At 44.4% G+C, this 12,176-nt stretch overlaps 1 protein-coding gene across 25 annotated transcripts in view; it reads left to right on the top strand.

Moving 5' to 3' along the window:
* LOC128339534 (microtubule-associated protein 2-like) overlaps window positions 1–12,176 on the top strand; it is a 415,175-nt gene that overhangs the window by 221,499 nt on the left and 181,500 nt on the right. For 21 of the 25 annotated variants that reach the window (XM_053283637.1, XM_053283631.1, XM_053283632.1 and 18 more), the window contains one exon: window positions 2,224–2,296. The exons of the other annotated variants lie outside the window; for them this stretch is intronic. The gene's annotated coding sequence lies outside the window, so the exon portion shown is untranslated. The remainder of the gene's footprint in view (window positions 1–2,223; window positions 2,297–12,176) is intronic. 25 annotated transcript variants of the gene reach the window in all.

The raw sequence follows: 12,176 nt of genomic DNA, 5'->3' as shown, positions 1-12,176 counted from the left end.
GTTTTAGATCCATGATCAGATCTCCTCTCTTTAAATTGTTAAAATGTTAGCTGTGTGTCTGGCAGGGGGATTGAATCAGGACTTTTGCACTGAGAGGGTTTAGCCCTCACCCCATGCCATTTTCTTGATTTAGGCCAGCTTCCTCAAATAAGAAAATGTGAAGACCTTTAGAGAGAAGAGAGAAACCACATCTTGCATTTGGGCCCTCGGTACTTGTGACTGCCACCTCCTGTTTGAGCCTTTCTGCTTACTAAAATGATCACCATAGGCCCTGCTCTAGGGCTTGCCGCCAACTGCGGCATGGCTGGCAGTGACATGTTTGTTTGTTTGTTATTTATTTGTCAAATTTGTACACCACCCCAAACTTTTGTCTCTGGGTGGTTAACAACAACATAAAACAAGTTAACATGGCCTTTTGGCAAATGGCCCCTAACGCCTTCCGTTTGGAGGCTTACATGATTCCCACACTGCAGGCCTTTTGGTGGATTGTTGAGAACTTTATAATGTATCAAGCATATACAGGGGTGCCGGTGGGAGGAAAACTTGACGAGCAACTCCTCACTTAAATTTGGGAGGGGAGAGATAAACATGTATTGGTGACTGAAGATATGGCTTGGGGGGGGCAGTGGCATAGGGAAGACATAGGTGGCCCTTTTCAGGCCGCAACCACCCCAACCCAGCGACAGCCCCTGTCTGAGTGGCTTCCCCCCTGACTGAACACCCCAGGGTAGGCTGCCCTGCCCCACCACTCCGCTGGCCTCCATTGGTGTGCAGCAGCCATCTGAATGGTCATCACAGCAGCCTAGTGCCATGCTGACCACTTGTCTGGCTGTTGCGCATGTGTGGCAGCTGGCTGAGTGACAGGGACAGGGCAGCCGGGCCCAGGCTGTTTGGTGAGGGAGGCTGCCTCTGGGTGTGTGTGCTGCAGCAGGGAGTGAAGGGGCGGCCCCAGGGAGAACTGGAGGTGGCCCCTGTGGCAGCTGTGCATGGGTTCTTTGAACTCATGCACACAATTACAGCTCTGCCCCTGTGTGAAGGGTTCAGTGGAATGAGGGCAGAGCTCCCCAAACACTTTGGGGGGATCTGCACCCTTGAGCAGAGGGTGAACAGAATTTGTTTTGGTTTTTTTCTGGCAGTAGCTATTGTTTGTGTTTGAGCAAACTGCTGCTGCTGTCTGCACTGTTGTGGTTGAAGGTTTTTATTATTGTTTTTACTATTTTACTGTAAGCTGCTTTTGAAGGCCTTGTTATGAAGTGGGGAAACAGCCCATAAATAAACAAATAGATACAACATGCAGGTTTCCAAACATGACTTTGTTTCATTCATTATTTTTTTTTAATTCTCCTAGGTGCACACTTGAATATTCGCTGTATGCACCTAAAAAGCATAAGTTATGAATCACTCCTCGTAGGAGGCCAACTTCAAAAGCCCAGTATATTTTAAATGCCAAACTAAGAGCTTCTTCCTTCTGGGAGACATAAAGCACACAATATTGTGAGGACTGTAGTCATTTCACAGGCTCTGGGAATTGCAGCAGCCACTGAAATAACTACAATCTCCACAGTACTTTGTGATTTGTTTAGGGCTTCTAGGAGCAAGATACTCTTCCTTTAGCCACAGACCTCCCCACCCCCACCCCCACCCCCCAAAATCACAACCCACTGGCTTCAGGACTTATTAAAAGAAGCCACCGTGCAGCCATTGTTTCCTCACTGCCACTGGGTTTGGGAGGGAAGTACCATGGAAAGAGCCTGCCCTGCCCTGCTTAGCCCTATAGCTGAAAAGCTTAAAGCAGGGAGTTAACACACCTTGAAGAGACCTTCTATTTCTCATCCACTGTTAGATTCAAGAGGTGAAGAATTGAAAAATTAGTGAATCAGTTTGTTGTGTCTCGCAGGGGACCATGATACAGTACTTCTACAACAAGCAGAAAACCTGAGTTTCTAGTGTGCATCGACTTATCTGTTGTCAGACAATCAAATGTTTGATAAAATAAACCCGGATGGCTGAAGCCAGACAACCATACCAAGAAAGGCAGTCCTCCCAAAACAAAGCTGGAGTCCATAGGCAAAATGACCCCAAAAGAAAGATTTTCAGACTATAATTCTGAGAACACACTAGCATTGTCATGGGGCACGATATTAATGTTAATATTGTTTAATAATAAAAATTGTATAATAAATGGCTTCCAAGTTGAAATGCAACACGTCTTCTTTTCTGCAGGAGCCTCAGACATTTCTTGGTTTTTTTACCAACGGAGCATAGGAACCTCTAACATTTCCTCCTCCATAAATAGGTAAGACAGTTTTGCCTACTAACTGGAGTACTAGTGGGAAATACTCCTCTGTACATCGTTTAACAAAAGGGGAGATTTGAAAGGCGGTGACCCTACATGTAAGTTTTGTTGGTCTTCATGTTTCTGTTGTCATCACATTGTAGCTTGAGCATCTACTTTCCTAGTCTCAGAACTGTCAGCAGGCCTGCATATTTTGAGATTATCCCACTATGAGCTCATTCCTAAACAGCTTGCTCATTGGTATCATCCTGCCGTTCGGTGAGGACAGTTCTACCTAACATTGGATGTTTTATACAATGTGTTGTGAAATAGTCCTCTGTAGAGACTCTGAAACAAACTCTTTGAGTACCCATTTTTGGATGGCCTTCAGAGATCAGATTCTAACTGGCTTGGACTAAACAAAATTAGAAATAAAAGCATGCAGGCTGTTCAATTTTCAGGCTGCTCTCAATCTTCATTCTTGAGTGGATGTTAGATTTGTAAAAGCTTATCCCTTGAGAAAGAGTTACAAAATGCACTGGGTCCTTTTTTCAATATATCAGCTATCTTGTTGGTTTTCCCCAAAATGTTCCATGCCCCAGGCATTCGGAAACTTCTGAAACCAGTGGAATGGTCTATCCCAAAAGGACTGCCACCCTTATGTGGTGATGCTTCCAAAAGAAGAATATCCATATGAAATAAAATGTACTCAGGAAAGTTAACTCAAGGGGTATACATTGCATTTTCAAAAGACATGTAACAGAAGGGTAATGCTAATATACACCAATGTTTTCCATGGGATAAGAATGTGTAAAAAAACAGATAACTGCTTTTAATTTGTGGAGTTTTACTGGAGCTAAGGGAGATATTTTTATTTACTTGGACTGAGGACATGGTTCTGTTTAGTCTGCTGAACAAATTATATCTCACTGTCTTACAAGATGAATGTTGACTCTGAACCTTCTCAGCCAATAACTATGGTTTCAGCAATATAATTTTGTCAAGTGTGTTTTCAGACAAGTTGAAAGTTATAGGACAAATATGTAGGATCAAGTTTAAGTTGGTCATGATTAAGCACCATTGAAATAAATGAGACAAGCTTGTCATGGCTAACTGAAGTCCCATTAATTTCAGTGGGGCAGTCATGACTTACGTAGTTTGTATCCTGCATGTTATTCATATGCTTTGTGGCAAAACTCAAGACCATAATTCCAAGAAGAGAGGTGCTGGGGCTGGAAATAGAGAAACTTTGGGGCTATTCACATGACCATGGTTGTGGGCGGGCGGGGCGGGGGGGAGCAGCGTTCAACCTACCTTCCTCCAAATGATTGTGTGCAGCCCCGGCAGCACGCAAGCCATGCACCCACACGACCTGCACTGCCAGAAGCAATGCAGATGACTATCTGTGCTGCTCCATCCTTTATATATCCCACAAGGCACCATGCAACAATAGCAGTGCCTTGGGAGAGTTCCTTGTCAGACAGACACTCTAGGCCCCTGTCTCTGTGTCTCCTTGGCTCCATGCAGCCAAGGAGACAAATCATCCTGGCAGCCAGGTTAAGGGAGCCCTTGATCCCTTAACCTCGGTTAAGAGCCGGGTTTAGGAGTGGGGTTGGGCTGGGCAGGAGCACCAGGATCCATGCAGATCCTGGCGCTCCACACGAGCAGCCTAGCCTAAGCTGGGCTTCTCTAGCCTGGGTTAGGCTGCTCATGAGAGCAGCCTCTTTATCTGCTGTGTGGAGGAAGATTTCATATGCTTAAAAATCTTGCTTGATTAAAATGTAAAGATGTTGTGTTCTAGACTATAACCTTTTCACTTTTAAAACGTGGAAAACATCATGAAGTATGGTGGCAAATTCTGAATAAAGATGAACCATTCAGAACAAAATTGGGCAGGTTCACATGGCAACAGATTATTCAAAATCTAGGACATTTCAGGTAAATCTTTTCAGGATAATAAGATGAATTATAACATCCTCTCATGGCATGGCAGTTTGACACAGTTAATATCTTTGGGGGAGTATTCTGGATTTATTTATTTATTGCTTAACTTGCACATCTATTGTGATGAAGGTTTTAACAGTCTGCAAAGTAGGAACCCTGACAGAAGGATATTTAGAAGGGGAAAAAATAGAACGAGAGACTAAGAATCAGCATGAGGGCCAGATATGCTCAACTTCATCCTGCATGGAGATCTGCTCTTCATAATCTGTTTAAACTTGATCATAAGCTCTTTGGGCCAGACATTTGGCTTTTAATTAGGTTTCATAAGGTGCATAGTTAATAAGCGCATCACCATGTGATCATTACAGTGTATGGCACATTTGTATACATTTAAAGCTCTCTCTGGCCTTGCCTAACCTTATCTTTCAGCCATTGTCTCCTGCTGCACATAAATTCCAACTGTATCACCCTCAGACACCTGGAGATTTCTCATTCTCAATCATTCTCCTGTGCTTCTCACAGGGACCATAGTTGGATGGGGCCTTAGTGACAGAGCATCTGCTTTGTACTCAGAAGGCCCCAGGTTCAATCCCTGGCATCCAAAGAGGGCTGGAAAAGACTCTTGCCTGAAACCTTGGAGAGCCACTGCCAGTCAGTGTAGACAACACTGAGCAGATGGACTAATGGCCTGACTCAGTATATGGCAGCTGCCTATGTTCCCTATGCCTAGAACTCCCTTCCTTATCATGTACATGATGCCAACCCTCTCTTCCTTCAAATCCCCCCTGAAAACAGTTTTTTGAGGCCTTTACTTAACTTCTTAATGCCCATTCTCAACTGTGTCCAAGGTTTTAGTATATATAACTGCATTTTCTCCATATTTATCCTCCTTGCCCCCTTGCCCCCCTTCCTGTCCCTTATCGTTTTCCCTATTGTCATTTTAGACTGTAAGCTTTTGGGGGCAGGGACCTGTCTGTTTTTGCCTACAAAGTTGTTTATGGTGCCATGTGCACCAGTGGCAGTGTACCAATGAGGAGAATAGGCATACTCTGCTGGGACAGAGAGCTTGAGCTGAAACCTGCTTTTGTTTTATTGCCCCCCACCAACAAAAAATGTTCCATATAGGAGCATAGGAAGCTGCCATATACTGAGTCAGACCATTGGTCAATCTAGCTCAGTATTGTCTTCACAGACTGGCAGCGGCTTCAACAAGGTTGCAGGCAGGAATCTCTCTCAGCCCTATGGTAGTTTGTTGGTTCAATAAAAAATATCTTGTTCTATATTTTAAAAAAAAATCTTGTCCTATCTTGGAGAAGCCAGGGAGGGAACTTGAAACCTTCTGCTCTTCCCAGAGCGGCTTCATCCCCTGAGGGGAATATCTTGCAGTGCTCACACATCAAGTTCATATACTGAACTGTCGCAGACTAGTAAGGGGAAAATAATCCTAGGAAGCAGACATTATTCATATTTTTGTTCTGTCTTTGTCACGAGATGTCTATCAGACCACTGGACATGATTTTGAATAAAATGCTGTTCTTTAGCAATATGAATAATTGATCAATTAAAACCATAATGAATCCCCTTTTGAAAAAAGAGATTCTAATACCTAATAAACGCCCTAACATTTCTGAAGTCTGAAATGGGGCAGGAAGAAAGGGAATGATTTACTTTATAATTTGAACTTTTCATTGTATTCTGCATGCTTGAGGATACTGTAAGACAGATATAAGGGCAACTGGACATAAATGTGATGTGGCATTCATGTCAGCCTTGCAACAGTGGATATGTTTATTTTGGGAAAATGTAGGTAACTGTCTTCTGTCACTGGAAGTTAAGTTATAAAGCAACAACATATCCTCTTGCCAACCTAACTTATTCTGATTTTGCTCCAGTTCGACTGTGTTGTGTGGATTTAGGCCTCTGATAGAATTACTGTACTGAAAATTGATTGGCAGATTGTCCTTGGTCAGGTGAGCAATGAGTCAGTTAATTGTGCACAGTCCCTTTAACTACAGTTCAGCCTCCAGAAATCCCCTTCCCTCTCTTCCCTCTTCTTCAGTTAGCAGAAACCCTGCTGCAGGCCTGTGTGTAGAGCCACCCAGGGAGTTGTATATAACCCTGTTTCATAAACTAGTAATGTTACCAGCACAGTAGAGACTGAATGAGTAATCAAGGTTCTGCAGACAATGCAGGCTGAACCGCTTCAGACTACAAGTGAGGGCTCACGTGACTGAATGCTACTTTACATATATCCCTGAACATAGAAGATTAACATGTCAAGGATAAGTCTGGGCTAGCTAAGATCATGCATGCTACCTAAGATCAAGAGTTTTGAGTTTTGTTTTGTGTGTGTGGATTTGTTTGTTTGTTTTGGTGTAGAGGACCACTCAATCATGTGAACCCCCACTTGCAGTCTGAAGTGATACAGTCCAGACACAGGTTTATCCCCGCAGTAAGATGTATACCTAGGTATGAGAGAATTTCTCTGCTAAATTATAATAGTTGCGTAGCAAAACATTCAGCATATGTTCATTCAGCTTCTGGTTCATATGTGCTAAGAAAAATTGCACCTGTTGAATGTGGATGCCACCATTAACACAAGAACAGCCCTGCTGGATCAGGCTCAAAGCCCATCTGGCCCAGCATCCTGTTTCACACAGTGGCCCACCAGATGCCTCTGGAGAGCCCACAGGCAAGAGCTGAGACATGCCTCCTCTCCTGCTGTTACTCTCCTGCAACTCGTGTTGAGAGGGATCCTGCCTCTGAGACTGGAGGTGGCCTTAGCCCTCAGACTAGTAGCCACAAGCTATTCTCACGAGCGAGCAAAACTGGGCTAAGGAAGCCCAGCTCGGTTTTACTCACTCATGAGAACCTCCAAGCTCGAGCGCAAGCCCAGTGTCTCCATGGCAGCAAGCCCGCCTAAGTGGCTGTCCCCTTAAACGAGGTTAATGGACACTCAGGGGGAGGAGGGGGGAGGAGGATCCCAGAAATGCATGGCGCACTTGTGCGGTACATTACTGGGACTCCGGGGCGGGGCACCTCAAAGCAGTGCTTCCCTGCACCCAACTCCCGGAGCTGCTGGGTGTGCTGCAGCCGGGCGCAGGAATACCAGACAAGCCACTGCTCATCTAGGCGGGTGATCCACCCACCCGGCGGTGGGTGAATAATCCTCTGTAGGGAGAGGGGTCGAACCCACTCTCCCTGCAAACCTCCTCTTGGTGCTTCACACTGCTTGTGTGAAGCGCCTCACTGAGAGACCTGTTCTCCATGAATTTATCTAAAACCTTCTTCAAGTTAACCAGGCTGTTGGCTGACACCACATCTTGTGGCAGAGAATTCCATAGGTTAATTATGCTTTGTGTGAAAAAGTACTTACTTTTGTCAGTCCTAAATTTCTTGGCAATCAGTTTTATGGGATGACCCCTGGTTCTAGTGTTATGTGAGAGGGAGAAAAATGTATCTCTATCAACTTTTTCCACACCATGCATAATTTCATAGACCTCTATCATATCTCCCCACAGTCATCTTTTTTCTAAAGTAAAAATCCCCAAGTGTTGTAGCCTTAACTCATAAGGAAGGTGCCCTAGGCTGCTGATCATCTTGGTTGCCCTCTTCTGCACTTTCCCAGTTCTACTATGTCCTTCTTAAGGTACAGTTACCAGAACAGTATGCAGTAATCCAAATGTGGCTGCAACATAGTTTTGTATAAGGGCATTATAATATTAGCAGTTTTATTTTCAGTCCCCTTTCTAATGCTTCCAAGCATGGAATTGGCCTTTCTCACAGCTACTGCACATTGAGTCGATATTTTCAAAGAGCTGTCCACCATGACCCCAAGATCCCTCTCTTGATCAGTCACTGACAGGTCAGATCCCATCAGCATATACTTGAAGTGGGGGGGGGGCTTGCCCCAATATGCATCACTTTGCACTTGCTAACACTGAACTGCATTTGCCATTTTGTTGCCCACTCCCCCAGTTTGGAGAGATCCTTTTGGAGTTCCTCACAATCTCTTTTGGATTTCCCTTCCCTAAAAAGTTTGGTGTCATCTGGAAATTTGGTCACCTTGCTGCATACCACAACTTCTAGATCATTTATGAATAAATTAAAAAGTACCATTCACAGTACAGATCCCTGGGGGACCCCACTTCTTACTTCTTTCTGTTTAGAGAACTATCCATTTATATCTTCCCTCTGTTTCCTGTCTAACTGTTTCCAGTTACCAATCCACACATGAACCTGTCCCCTTATCCCATGACTGCTATATTTTCTCAACAGTCTTTGATGAGGAACTTTGTCAAAAGCCTTTTGAAAATCCAGGTATTCTATGTCAACTGGATCACCTTTATCCACATACCTGTTGACACTCTAAACAAACTCCAAAAGCTTAGTGAGACAAGATTTACCTTTGCAGAGCCATGCTAGTTCTCCCTCAGCAGAGCCTTTCCTTCCATGTGCTTTACAATTTTATCTTTGCTTTCCATCAATTTGCCCGGCACAGACATTAAGCTAACCAGCCTGTAATTTCCCTGATCCCTCCTGGATCCTTTTTGGAAAATTGGTGTGACACTGACTACTTTCAGGTAAGAATCTGATTGTAGGGATAAGTTCTATATTTTTTCAAGGAGGTCGCCAATTTCCCATTTGAGTTCAAGGACTCTTGGGTGGATGCCATCTGGTCCTGGCGATTTGTTAATTTTAATTTTTTTCAGACACTCATCTCTTGTCACATCTATCTCACTCAGTTCTTTGGCCTTTGGCCCTGAGAAGCTTGGTTCAGGCAAAGGAATACTGTGTGCTCAGTATCCCCTGCCATGAAGACACATGCAAAGAACTCATTTAGCTTCTCTGTAATCTCCATATCCTCTTTAATAATCCCTTTCACTCCCTCATCATCTAACAGACCAACTGCCTCCTTGGTAGGTTTTCCTACTGCTGGTGTATTTAAAGATGTTTTTTTATTCCCTCAATGCTTTTAGCTAAATGTTTCTAAATCTCTGTTCTCACCTCCCTGATTGTCACCTTGCATTTCTTTTGCCAGAGTTTGTGTTCCTTTCTGTTCTCTTCATTTGGGCAGGCCTTCTCATTTCTGAAGGAAGTTTTCTTCCCCTTTATAGCTTCCTTGATTTTACTTGTTAGCCATGCTGGCATCCTTCTTGACTTGGTGGTCTCTTGTCTCCTTTTTGGTATACCATTCTTCCTTTAAATTTAGGCACTAGTAGTCTTAGACTGCAATGCTAGAATCAGCAGAAGTCACTTGCAAACTGTTTGTGTTCCCAAAGAAATAAGAAAATCAGCTATGATAAGGGCATTTTAACATTACAGAAGAAATATATACTGTTGGTGTTAGTAATTCTATAATTTTGCCACCTAGCTTATGGATATGAAAGTAGACAAACCAGGGGTGTAGCAAGGTTGGAGTGGGCCCAGAGACAAGATTTTAAAATGCCCCCTCCCTCACTGAAGCTCAGCTCATGAAGTAAAGAAATCTTAAATGAGGCTGAAAAGTGGTAACAAAAAGCATAGTAAAACACACACACACACACACACACACACACACACACACACACACACACACCACCTATGTGCCACAATAGAACACCATCCTAAATTACTTTTTAAAAGTTTTTGTAAATTGTGGATGATGCAAGTCATTGAATGGTACTAGAGAAAGACATGCTGTTCTGGTAGCTCCAGGTCTTAACACTCACATCAGTTTCAGAGGATGAATACAACTGAAGGAAGCCCGGGCGAGTGTGTGGCTGGGGGATTCAGTCATGTGACTTGCCTCTGGGGGGGGGCCCCAAGGCAGTGCGCCCCCAGACAACTGTCTCCCCTTGCCCTATTATAGTTATGCCCCTGAGACAAACTCAGTCTAAAAATAAAGCACACTGTTGGCACTAGGATTTAACTAGACATTGAACTATCTGTCTCTGTGAACTATCTGTGCTATGGGCTATTTGTTATTTCATATTTTAAAAAGCCAATTAATGACATTCCAATTTTGATGAAGTGAATAAATGAATCACACAAAAATGTAATACAGATGGATGCATAACATTCTTCCATCCTTCTATTTTGGTTGTGTGTTGGATAAGATTCAGAGAGACCTAGGGGTGTGCAATTCGGGTTTTCGGTGATTCGGTTCGGGACCCGAACCAAATCACCCCCGTTCTGTTCTGTGCCCGAATCTGGGCTACCCGAATCACCCCTGATTCGGTTCGGATTCGGATTAAATCTGAATCCAAATCAATTCGGGTATGAAAAATGGGTCCCAGGGGCAAAATAGTGGTGTGGGGTGGTAGTGCCCAATGGTTGGAGGCTACCACCCAAATTTCAGGGGAATTGGGCAAAGGGCTGATTTTTGGGGAATTTTTGAAGTTTTAGTGTCTTTGGGGCAGATCGGGGGCATAGCGTGGGATCTACGAAAAAAGAGTGGGGTGGGGTGGTAGTGCCTAATGGGTGGAGGCTACCACCCCAATTTCAGAGTGATTGGGCAGAGGGCTGATTTTTGGGGAATTGTTAAAGTTTACGCGTCTTTAAGGTTTTTCCTCATAGGATATGCATGGAGCTTTCAGCAGCCCCATAAGTGCACTTGGGGGGTGCTGGGGTGGCCCAGAGCGAGTGGTAGTGTAGTGCACATAGGGTGCCAACCACCCTCATGGGTTTCTAACCCATGGGGTACAGGGTGCTGTTGTTTCAGAGGTATTCTGAGTGTGGATTCTATGATAGCTAATGAGATTTTCAATGAAACACCATGAATCCACTCTAATTTGCTATCATAGAATCCACACTCAGAACACCTCTGAAACAACAGACCCCTGTACCCCATGGGTTAGAAACCCATGGGGGTGGTTGGCACCCTATGTGCACTACACTACCACTCGTTCTGGGCCACCCCAGCACCCCCCAAGTGCACTTGTGGGGCTGCTGAAAGCTCCATTATAACTTATTATGAGAAAAAACCTTAAAGTCTTAAAAATCAGCCCTCTGCCCAAATCCTTTGAAAAAATTCAGGTAGCTTCCTTGACCCTACCTGGCACTACCACCAACCCCACACTGCTCTAGGCCACCCCTTTGCCCCCCGCGTGAAGCTATACATTTGCTGACACCTCAATGCTTCTCTATGGGGAAAAACCTTAAAGTCGCGTAAACTTTAACAATTCCCCCAAAATCAGCCCTCTGCCCAAATGGTTTGAAAAAATTCAGGTAGCTTCCTTGACCCTAACTGGCACTACCACCAACCCCACACTGCTCTAGGCCACCCCTTTGCCCCCCACATGAAGCTATACATTTGCTGACACCTCAATGCTTCTCTATTGGGGGAAACCTTAAAGACGCATAAACAGCCCTCTGCCCAATCACTCTGAAATTGGGGTGGTAGCCTCCACCCATTAGGCACCACCCCCCCACCCCACTCTTTTTGCCCAGATCCCGCACTATGACCCCAAACTGCCCCAAAGACACTAAAACTTCAGAAATTCCCCAAAAATCAGCCCTTTGCCCAATTCCCCTGAAATTTGGGTGGTAGCCTCCATCCATTAGGCACTACCACCCCACCCCACTATTTTGCCCCTGGGACCCAAAATTCGAGCTGACGTCACATCAGACCTTTTTGCATTCAAATCAATGGAGGCAAAAAGGCGGGAAATTCAAAAAGATGTCAGCCCAAATTACCCAAATTTTTCGGGCCTGAATCAGGGGTGATTCGGCTTGGGCCAAAAAATATCGGGGGACATCGGGGGTGATTTGGTTCGGACCCGAATCACCCAAAATTGCTCATTTCGGGCACAGATCGATCTGTGCCCGAAATTTTTTGCACATCCCTAGGCAGTGCTGAATATTAAGGCTGTGCATCACCAAAATGATCATAATGGGATCAGATCTTGATTAAATGCATTGTGTTGATGATGCACATGAGGTAGCTTTCATTAACTTTATCTGATAGCACAAGGCA

Source organism: Hemicordylus capensis, chromosome 1 (genome assembly GCF_027244095.1).
Source record: "Hemicordylus capensis ecotype Gifberg chromosome 1, rHemCap1.1.pri, whole genome shotgun sequence".
NCBI lineage: Eukaryota > Metazoa > Chordata > Lepidosauria > Squamata > Cordylidae > Hemicordylus > Hemicordylus capensis.
This window is presented reverse-complemented; position numbering and strand designations above follow the sequence as displayed.